Raw genomic sequence first — 12,063 nt, forward strand, 5'->3', positions numbered from 1 at the left:
CCAAGGCACATCGTGAGCAATGCTTTGACATTCCAAAGAAAACAAGAACTGCCTGGGCATACAGGGAGTTGTGTGGTCTTCCAGGTGGCTATCTGCAATGTTGGTTTAAATGTGACCAACAGTACGAGATGTGAATTTTGCTCTGTATAGAGCAAAGTACATGCCTTGGCATGGTCTTGGTGCACGGATGACAAGAGTGTCTTTAAATAAATTACAGACTCAGAGGATCAGAGACCACTGCTGTCAAAGCTCTTCCTATAGCTGGAATCAGTTGGAATCTAGCTCATTTGAAAATAAATGAGTAGTGCAGAGATGGTGAATAAAAATTCTGAATCATGTTAGACTATGCCATCTGCTTTGTTGGGTGAGTGGGTAAGGGCAATGAAAGTAATGTGGGTCAGTGCTGATAAGCAGAGGTATTGTGCATGAATCAAACTCGTTTGTTTGTTTTCTAAGTACAGTCACTCTTTGTTACTCAGAGGTAGAAGATAGAAAACTGGCAAAAAAGAAAAACCACCATATCACCAATTCACTTACTCAAACCAGTAAGCTATCCTGTAGCCAAACATCTTGGCACTAAGGAGCTTGTCTTGCCTAATATTCTACAAATGCCTACAGCTTTCTACTAAGCTTTGCTCCCTTTCCCTGCTCTTAAGGATTCAATATTTTATAGCATTCATTAACACCGAGGTAGACATCTAACTATGTCCAGATTGGCTCTCCATTCCAAGGAGGCAAAATACTGCCATCCTAGTGGCTAATCATCTGTATCACATTCAATGAGAAGGTACTGCCGGCCAAACTGTCTCCCAAAGATTTCACGTTAAGCCGTAAGCAAGAAAGGCAGCCTGACTGGGATATACAACTTTCAAGAGCTATACTGGGGGCCACACTTCTCTTGGCTATTAAGGTTGGTGACCTCAAAAAAGCAGGCCTAAGAGTTTTTTGTCCTGCTAAAACTGAAGGTATATGTAGTCAACCATATCCTATGATGAGAGCAACCAATGTCATGACTCCATGCAAATATTTGGTTCTGGATTGTTCTACTTTGAATTTCTGAACTGTAATGAAACACACAATATTCTTAAGGACATATAGGAACTTAAGATTTAAAGTTCAGGAAAATATTTGTTTTCATGATTCAAGCACAGGCTGCATTAGAGATGACATTACAGAGAAAGCCTGAAAGGAGATGTTGCTGTTTTGGAATTACAATGTTCCTCAAAAATCCATGCTTATCGTAGCATTTCTAGTGCTCTGGATGACACTCAGAACCTATGCACGGCGATCATTAAACACAGCAGTTCACTGACTTTCAGCATCAGATGACAGAGCTTTCACTCTGATCTTTAAGCCCAGGACTTAAGTGAGGTACCAATTTTGTTTTCCTATTTGACCCACTATATCTGTGCACACACAAGTACCGTGAACAGCTCTGGCCACAGGGTTATTCATTACACTGACAAACACCAGCCAAGAGTGAGTTCAGCAAACACCTTTCCTACAAAGCAATCTGCTCATTTACATTAACCCACTCCTGGCAAAATCCTATCTACCTACCCTTCCAATTTTCAGATGTCTTTTCACAAGTCTGTGAGCTTACAACATTGTCCACAAAAGTCTTCTCTTTCTTGAATAAATTCAAAGACTCTTTGCATGATTACATTAAAATCACAGTCCTTTATATGAGCATATAACCAGAAGTGAATACACCTTAGGGACAAATACAGTCTGACAGCCATGTTTCTAAGGGTTGTGATTTAATGATCTCATATTTTTCCTCAGATTTATATCCAAATCACTTGATGAGTAAATTTTACCAGCTGCATTATAAGCTTTCTTTTCACATTATATTTAGGGAAATATGTGGCTCAAGTAGCCTTTTTAATATGGGGATCAAACTTGCGACTTCATGCTTGCTAGGTAGGTGCTGTGTCACTAAATTATCATTTTTGGAGGATAGGGATGGATATACCAAGTAACATGTTTTACCTAATAAGAAAAAACATTTTTCACAGGAAAACAATTTTCTAAAAGTGATGCCCAGCAATGCTCTGGTGAAAGTAATGATTAAACTATTTAATTTTTTAGGCATTCAAATGCAAACTCACAAGTGAATTTGACACTGCATAGGGTAGATACAATCTCACTGGTATCCGTGAATTTACTAAACTGAATAGTTTGAAATAGTTGTCTAAGGCAGAGCCAATATCCGAGGTACAGTATTATGCATAAAAAAGACACAGGCATTTGGTTTCCATGTTGGTAACATATACGGTCAGCTGTGGTGGCACATGCTTGTAATCCTAACTACTAGAGAGGCTGGGGCAGAAGGGTCACAAATTCAAGCCCAGCTTGGCCACTTCTGTGAGTCACAGACTCAAAAAATAAAGAGGGCTGGCTGGTGATGTAGGTCAGTAATAAGAGTGAGCCTGTGGGTCTGAACCATACAACCAAACACAAATCTGAAAGGAAGCGAGTGGAAGGCAGGAGGCAGACTAGGAAGAGAGAGAGGAGGGAGGCAGGCAGAGAGCAGCATGCTGACACACGGGCAGATGCAACTGCCCCATCCTGAGTAGCTCTGGGGAAATGACAGGACATGTTTTGTGGAAGGGAGTTTGACAATATGCACTGAAAATTACAAAAATCTTCATACCATTTGAGTATTTCTAAATGTACCTAAAATTATTTTAAGAAAATAAAGTTTTATGCAGCAATATTTTCAAAGCATTTTTGAGAAGACAAAAAAAAAAAAAATATGGATGCAACCCTAATGTCAAAGAATAAGGAATAAATTATAATATATCCTTATAAAATCAGTTAAATTCTATATTTTCATAAATGGCATAAGTTTAACAGAAAAGCACTCCATCTGCCCATTCATATACAGACTCAGGTATCATATTAATGTTATTTGTCATCATTGTTAGAAGAATTCAGTAGATCCTTATTTTCTAAAATAACTTTTTTAGGGCTGGGGATTTAGCTCAGTGTAGTGTAAGTGTCTGCCTGGCAAGCACAAGGTCGTGCCCAGAACCCAGAGAAGAATCTCTGCTCAACAAGTTACACACTTTGATGATATTTTACATACACGAGTTAAAATAAAGAGAAACCACAAAGGACACTATAAGGAAAGGGAAAGCCAGTGAGGGCTTATGTCACAGATTCCACAACTAGACAAAACATGAATAAAACTTTCCCAATGTTCATTGTAAAACTAGCATAGAGGCAAGGACAGGTGCACTTAGGGAGGGGATGAGGGATGGTAATTTGTAATGGAAAAGTAAGCATCTGCTAACCTGACTTAATCTGCTCAATAGTTCATCTCTCAAAAATAGTGACAACAGAACAAGCCAAGACCTCCCTGCAAGTCGGTGTCACGTGCGGGCCGATGAAGGGAGATCAGAAGCCACCTCTCTCCAGTATACCAGCTGGGAGACAAAGAACCAAGGTCCTCCCACTCCACCATAAGCAACCAGATGATCTGAAGAAACACAGGCTGTGAGACAGCTATTGAGGTAAAATACAACTTAATGCTTGTAGTGTTTAGTATTTCACTGACTTTGCAGGCCTAGAGCCAGGAGTCTGAACATCTATTCAGAAGATAACAATATACAATGGGGCATCTATGGGAAATCTCCTTCTGAAGGTGGTGGCCATTGTTAATTCCCTATTATCTTGTTTTGAAGTCCTGTATCATTTTTATTGTTTTGTTGGGTTTTATTGTTTTGTTTTGTTTGATTTTATTATATCCAATGGCATGGGCAGTTGTTTCAAAGATAACAAGATACATTATGGTAGCCTTGTTGGATTTGCCATTATCTTGAAGTCCTTGATTGTGTTCATTGTTTTGTTTTTATTAGTTCCATTCTGTTTTGATTTTTACTATATCTAAAGTTATGAGTAGCTATTTTGAAGACAACAAGAGCGTTGTTTAACCAATGCTATTTCCTATTATCTTGCTTTGAAGTCCTATGTCACTTGCACTGTTTTGTTTTGATTTGCTTCATTTTGTCTTATTTTGCTTGGTTTTGTTCTCTTTAACATAAAAATTATAAAAATAGTGGCAACAAATAATGGGAGAAATTATTTTGGATTTAATTTTGCCCAACTAGAAAGAACTGGCTGGTGATACAGAAGGTATCATGAATGCTGGAATAAAAAATAATTGTAGCAGTAAGAAAAAGAAATCACTCTGGCTAAATCTGAAGGAGATTTTAGCAAAATGGATTTCAAACAGTTCACAGGACAAATGGCTACACTTTGTGGCTAAAGTCTTCAGGCAGACAATTATAAAACAAACTGCATCAAGCAACTGGAAATAATTTCACTGCAAAGTAAAGAAAAAAGGACCAACTAAAAGAATTTTTTCTGATGAGTGCATAATTTAAAAAGTATTTAAGAAGCACACGCATATTCAAAAAATAGAAAAAGCACGAATTGGTAAGAACAGGCTAGAACTGATTTAAATACGGTACTACAGAGAGTTTTTCAAGGCAAGACAATTTCAGTCCCTCACTAGGTAACATTAGAGAGACTTATCTAACTCCTATTATGATTCCCTCTACTGGGAGGTTTCATAGATATAAGAAAAATCCTAATGAAATGCAGAGAAAGGTAAGTGAGTACAATCTATATATTTTAAATACCTTCCAACTAAGAACCTACAGTTAAAAAATTATAATTGAATTGTATAATTCACTTTACAATATTTAGATACTAGAAATTTCCCTAAGTTTTGAGAAATAACAAAAAAGTAATTAATTTTCCATCTTTAATTGGGTTACTTTTTTGATGGAAAAGACTATAAATGTTTTCTTGACATCATTTTCCAAAGTTTCTCACAACATTGTAGTATTAGTCTAGAGCTAAGCAAACAAAGGTAATCAATCATACTGTGATCACTGAAAGAATAATTCCTAGTAAGCCTTGCACATTTCTCTAAGTTCTCTACTCTGGGGAAGAGTATTTCAATAGACCCTGCTCTGTATCCTTTGATAAATTTATTACTTTCTTGGATAGAGGTAAAACAAACAAACCAACCCCTCTCCAAAACCAGGCATACTCATGCAATGTGCAAATGATACGTGACTGTTTCGAAACCTAACATCTTGATGCTTTAGAACATATCCATATTGTATTTAAAATCATCATTAGTCTGGAAGGCATGTTATGCATGGGAGGTATAGAGTAATAAATTTCAGAGTAAAAAAGGACATTTTCTAACTGTCAGGGTGATGTAAAAAGACTGTGCCTCCAATCTCTGCATGTATCATGGAATACATGACCAATTCTTAGTAGATAATAGTGAACTGAAAATAGTGGTCTTAAATTGGTTGTTAACAGTAGGACTACTGCACAGAAAGAAACTGTGCCCAAAGACCAACATACTAAACAGAAAAATGCCTAAATTGAAACACCCTGACACATTTTACATTCAATTCATTTGATATTGGACCATCAAATGATCTCTGAAGTGGCCCACATTTGTTTAGTAATATAATGTCTACAGATATCACTCTAGATGGTCCAGATGAGTGGTGTTCAAAAGCAGTGAATAATAATATCTGGTGTGGTGTGGAGGTGTGGAGAAACTAATTTATATATGAAATTATAAAAAATAATTTATGGATTGAGAGGACTATGTGCAATTATCAAGAGGATTTTGTATTATTCAACATCATGATCAATACCCCCAAACACTGAAATATTCTAAAAATAATTTAAAAACAGTATGAAAATTTTGGGAGAAAACTGTGATCAACATTCATGCTCATCAGTTAAACAAAACCCTTAATTTTTGTATATAGTCCCTATCCAATGCAAACACACATTTTGCATGGTTTGTTCAGTTTTTAAAATTTCCCTAAGATAAGTCACAATAAAAATTTCCACATATGTATAAACAGCTCCATAATTGTTTTTTTAATGCCCACATAAAAATGAGATACCACAATGTATTAAAACTATTTCTTACTTCTGACCAGCCAGAGGACTGGTTATCCTATTTGGTGTACACAAAATTTTGTTATACAATTATAATACATTTAATAGTACGTATTATATAATTCCTATCTCTGTATACTGCAACTTGTTTTTCTTCAGCTAAGTCTATCATGATTAAGAGTGTATGGTGAATAGATGATTTAAATGTATAAACTTTTTTGGGGGGGTACCAGGGATCAAACTCATGACCTTGTGCTCGTCAGGCAGGCACTGCACTGCTAAGCTATATCCCCATTTATAACGTTTTCACACATGTACCTGTAATCACTGTCTGAACCTTGAAAACAACACAAGGAAATATTAGGATATTTCACTGTACTAGGTTTTATTTTTGATGCTAGAGATAATTATATATTCCCAAAATAAACATAATAGGATTCTATATCATCTATATATAGAATATATATATACTATATATATTCCCAAAGTAAACATAATAGGATTCTTAGGCGCATCTTCTAGTTTGAACTAAGGCATGTTGGGCTATATTAATGTGGTGCTGAGTCAGGGTGGATGATTAGAAAGTCTTACTTTCAAATTTTGACTATGAAATATTTCTAGACTCAGATATACTAGGTCAGGAGCTTTGGGGCTTAAAATTTATTTCTTTGTCTTTACTTACAGAGAATTAAGATTTCTGCCTATAAACGTATTTAAAAGTTAGTAAGACTTAAACATCTAGAAGCATTTAATAGTTTTGGCTATCTGTAACACTTGACAAAAACCCAAAGCATACTTCATAATAGAGGCAGTAAAAATATGGTTGATAGCATCTTTGCCAATTTGCTTTGTTCTTCTGTTCTTATTCTATTTTAGAACCCAGCTTTGTCTTGAAGGTGAGACTACTCCCTCCATTCTTATTTAAGCCAGTTACAAACATGAAAGTGTCTGAGGCAGTCATCTAGGAGTCTCTGTGCTTTGATAACTTTGTTTTGGACTTCCGGGAGAACATGGCGGACAGATAGTGGCAGCTACGGAGGCTCTCTGAAAGACCCAGCTTAGAATTCAGGAATGGTGTGGAGTAAGGAATCATAAGCAAGTGGAGATATGCCCTGCTGACCCAAGAATGAACTGGGCTGAGAGAAACCAACTGGGAATGCAATCCTGGTGCTATAACAGGAACAGAAAAGCCTCAGTGTGGAAGCTGGAGCCCGCAGCATTGGGTTTCCCGCCACGCAGCGGCTGCTCTACATCCGCTCAGCAGGGAGAGAGACGCGCGGAAGCTCTGAGAACGGGAATCGGTGAACGGAGTTGAAAGCAGGACGGGCGGGGAGCTGTGCATTCATTTGCGGTGAGGTGAGTGAGAGAAACTGAGACTTCCACAGTTTAGGAGACTCCAACAGAGGACATTCTGGGACTGGGCAGACTTGCGGGAACAGGGCGCTGCAGTGACTTCAGCCACGTATCCCCCTCTCAAGCGGGATTGGTGAGAAGTGCCTAGTCTATGTGACGCTGCTGGCTGAGACCCAGTAGGCTAGCATAGCCCAGGTCCCAGCTCCTGAGGGCGACCTGGAGGGGCGGGCCCCGCATAGGCTGCCTGGTCTGCAACTTCCTGGTGTGCTGCGGTGGGCGGGAACACCTAGCCGGCGCAATTCAATCAGACTGTGGCTGACAGGGAAGGAAGCTAGGCCTCCTATATACGCTTGCATATATAAGGAACAAAGAATATGGGAAGAGGGAGCAACAAGAAAGGCCCTTCGGCCCCCAATCCTGAGAAACAGGCAATAGCGGACACCGCACCAATAGACATAAAGCGCCATATAGAGAGCCTCATAGATCAGTTCAGGAATGAAGTTATTAATGACCTGAAGCTAGAAATAAGCAGAATAGTTAGAGAAATGCTAAGCACCACCCAAGAAAAAACAGATGGTAGAATGGAAGAACAGAAAAAGAGGGGAGAATTGTTTGATGGAGAAAATAGAGAAAGCATAGAATACGTGAAGCAGGTTCAAAGAGACTACCAGGAAACTAAAAACTCTATCGAAAACTGGCATAACAGCTTGAAAGAAACTAAGGACAGACTATCTGAACTGGAGGGCAGATTTGTAATATGGGAGAATGAAATGAAAAACTTCTTAAAAGTAACAAAGAAACAAACAGCAATAATACAAAGACTAGAAGATGATAAGAGGACCCATAACTTAAGAATTAAGAACATAAAAGAAGAAGTAGGGACACAAACAAATGAGCTATAAAAGCTACTCACAGAAATAATCCAGGAGAATTTTCCTAATTTAGCAAAAGGTAAAGATACTCAGTTGTATGAAGCATACAGGACCCCAGCCACCTACAACCCAAACAGAGCAACACCCAGGCATATAATAATTAAAATTCCAGAAATTCAATACAAGAACAGAATATTAAAAGCCGTCAGAGACAAGAAACAGACCACTTACAAGGGAACACCCATCAGAATTACAGCAGATTTCTCTGCACAAACCATCAAATCACGAAGAGCGTGGGGGGAAATAATTCAAGCTTTGAAAGATAATAATCTCCAGCCAAGATTGATATATCCTGCACAACTATCCCTGGAAATTGATGGAAAAACAAGGTGCTTCCAGGATAAAGAGGAACTAGGGGAATATGCAACTACCAATTCAACTCTACAGAGAATACTGCAGGATATTCTAAAAAAGAAAAATACAAAGAATCCAGAAATAGTGGCAGAGAGGCCACAATGAATGGAGCAGAAAACAAAATGAAGAAGACAAACTGACAACTAATGACAGAAAAAGAGCTCAACAGAAATGAGGCAGAGAAGACTGGATGATAGGAACAGCTATTTTGGAGAAAATGACATCTTAATAGGTAATACTGCTTTAGTATCATCTTGTTTTGAAGTCTCATCAAGCTTTTGTTCTTTTGTCTCCATTGGTCTAAACAGGTTGTATCTTATTGGATTTTATTATGTATGATAGTATAAGCAAAAACTTTTAAAGACAAGGAGATTATACAGAAATCATTATTCATTTTCTGTTAGTTGATTCTAAATACCCTGTAATGCTGTCACTCTCTTAAATGGTTTTACATTGTTTTGATATATTTGATGCTACAGTATACGAAGTTATACTCAAAGATTTCAAGGAAAGAGACAATATGGTAACTACTTTTGTGTCAGGATTATCTTGTGGTGAAACACTATTCTGCTTAAATGGTTATGTTTTGATCTGCGCTGTTTTGCTGTTATGCCCTCTTTTATCTCAATCTCCACTTCATTATTTACTTTTTTATTTTTATCCTTTTAAGGGAAAAATAAATAAAAAATAGCAGGATTTATTATAGTAACCCACTTTAACTTTCCATTATCTTGATTTAAAGCCCTGTATTACTCTCACTATGTTGTTTTTGACTGATGTCCCCCTATTCTGTTTTGCTTGATAGTACCAGGTTCGAAAGTTTAGGCAACAGCTGTGAAGACAGTGGGATTCATTATGACGCCCATTCTGGTTGACTATTATCTACTTTTGAAGACCTATAATGTCTCCAATGTTTTGGTTTAGTCGGTTTTGTTTTTCACTGTTTTGTTCAATTTTATTATAACTGATGATATAGGCAATTCTATTAGAGATAGCGGGAGGCATTATGGTAACCATTATTGATCACCTTGTATTATGCTTTTACATTATTATGTCCACCCTTTTGATTTGATTGACTCTGTTCTGTTATGTCACATTTGGTTCTACTCCCTTCCAAAAAAGTAATAAGAACTGTGGGAGCAACAAAACACAAAATGTGTAATTGTCATTGTACAAAAGAGAGGAAAAGAAAGTGCTCTAAACGATATAACTGCATGTATATTTAAGTGTATAAGATAGATAATGATATCACTGAGTTTTGTTGGATCATTGAACAGAAGTGCTTGCAGTCTCACTGTTGGAATGTCCACTTTACAAGCTTTAATTTTGTAACTTGAACAATTATTTCTAAGATGACAACATGTAATCCATTAACTAATGATTTCCTACTGTTTATTTTTTTCTGTAAATCTGTATAACTTGTACCCTTTCTCTGCTTTTTTTTTCTCCTTAAGTAAAATTTTAAAAAAATTAAAAAAAATAACTTTGTTTTGGACATAAACACATCTGATAAAACCTGAACTGCAATGGTGCTGAGCATTAGCAGAAACAGTATTTCAGGACATCAGATGGTAATTTCAGGGCTCTTTTGCCTTTGTATTTCAGTGATCTAAAACTATGATGATGAGAAAGCACATTTTCAGTTCATTAAAAATAGGTATTATTCTGTTCTTTGTTGGTACGGTTTCATTAATTATAAGCAGTTACTTCTCTAAAATACTAATTTTTTTGATATGTTTTCTTCATTACATTGACTTAAATCAAGTAAGCCAACTGATTCAGTAACTCAAGAGGAGCATCTTCTAGTTTGACCTAGGGCATGCTGGGCTATATTAATGTGGTGTTAGAGTGGATGATTAGAAAGTCTTACATTCAAATTTTGAATACGAAATATTTCTAGACTCAGACATACTAGGTCAGGAGCTTCGGAGGTACCCTAAAGCACATTCAGAAATGTTTTAAAAAACAAAACAAAACATGTCTGGATCTGTCCTTACTTGGAAATAATAATAAGCACAGTAAAGTAATAGCAGTTTACTTTCACTGCAAGTGGCCAGGCAAAGTACTAAGCAATCTTTTTCTTTCTTAGTTTTCACTGTGTGTATTAGAGGTAATTACCATTTCTATCCTTTGGATATGGAAGTGAAGCTAAGTCAAAGGGAATGTATGGTTTAAGGGCTTACACTAAAGAATGTAACTCATTGCCTATACTTAAATCTTTTATAAAATGTAAATAGAGGCACTCACATAGGACATATTGGTCAGTGCACTGGTGACACATCTGGTCTTCACTACTCCCTAATAAACTGTTCCTTGAGGTGTTATCCATTTGGCTTACATTAGGGGTATGTTTTAAAAGGTATTCATGTGAAGCTCACTATCACATTTCTAGTTGGAATAGTGATGAGAACTTACAGTGTCTTTCTGTACCCAGTCTGAAGCCCAAGGGGAGAACAGCAGGGCCAGAGACACTGGTTCTCCTTAGCCATCAATGCACTTAATTAATGAACAACGGGAAATGCCCACAGATAATATTTATTACTTTAGACACTTTGTTATTTACTGTAGCCACTACAAAGCTCAGAGCACTATTCAGTACCCGCTTTGGTACAGCATACATGTCTCTAACTTTAGCTCTGAGCTCAATTCAGTATTCCTCTGTTAACTGCCTCATATCCCATTTTACTTCAACTTTGGAATAAACTCTTAGGATCAAAAAAGCCCAATTTTGTTTTTCACTCTTATATTGGCATCTGCTTTTTACAGCTGTAAGAAAATATATGTAGCAACTGATATTTTTGGTAACTACTATAATGTATACCAAAGCACCATAAAAATCAGGTTACATCAAGCTTCCTCTAGGGATAGAATGAATCTAGAACCTGAATTACAATTATTAACTAGTTCAGTATCTTGCACTAAGAAAAAACAATTCTTAGGTTTTTACTGATAGGTGTACTAAAGACTGAAGCCAGTGATACTATACCACTGAGCTGTATCTTTGCTCCTTTATATTTACTTATTTTATAAATTTTGAGACAAGGTCTCCCTAAGATGCTCAAGTAGACCTCTAACTTTTGATCCTCCTGCCTCGGTCTCCTAAATAGAGGGAATCACAGGCATGTACCACCATGCCCGGCAAGAAATTCATTTAAACCTACTCTAAACTGACTAATTATAACTCTTATTTTTATACACAGACTAAATCAATTGCAATAAAACTCACAGATCTAAAACTTAGTTAAAACGCACTTCATTGCACTTTTAACTCTTTCAAATGATTAAATGTTTATAGTAACCTATACTTCTTAAGAATTTGCCTCTTTAGATATCAAGGACAAAGAACTAAAGTGAATTCTTACATTTATACAGAATAGTCATATATTTATTTATACAGACTATTTTCTGCTATAAACACTTTGATACATACTCATCATGGTATTAACATATTTACACCATATATATTACATATGAAGTG

General features: G+C 36.6%; 1 protein-coding gene across 2 annotated transcripts in view; it reads right to left on the reverse strand.

Annotated features, from left to right (window-relative positions):
- The window catches only part of Gsk3b (glycogen synthase kinase 3 beta), a 185,246-nt gene that overhangs the window by 5,480 nt on the left and 167,703 nt on the right, over positions 1-12,063 (reverse strand). The gene's annotated exons all lie outside the window — the stretch shown is intronic.

The sequence above is a fragment of the Cavia porcellus genome, unplaced genomic scaffold (assembly GCF_034190915.1).
Source record: "Cavia porcellus strain 051 isolate PalLab524CR breed Dunkin Hartley unplaced genomic scaffold, mCavPor4.1 scaffold_15, whole genome shotgun sequence".
NCBI classification, from domain to species: Eukaryota; Metazoa; Chordata; class Mammalia; order Rodentia; family Caviidae; genus Cavia; species Cavia porcellus.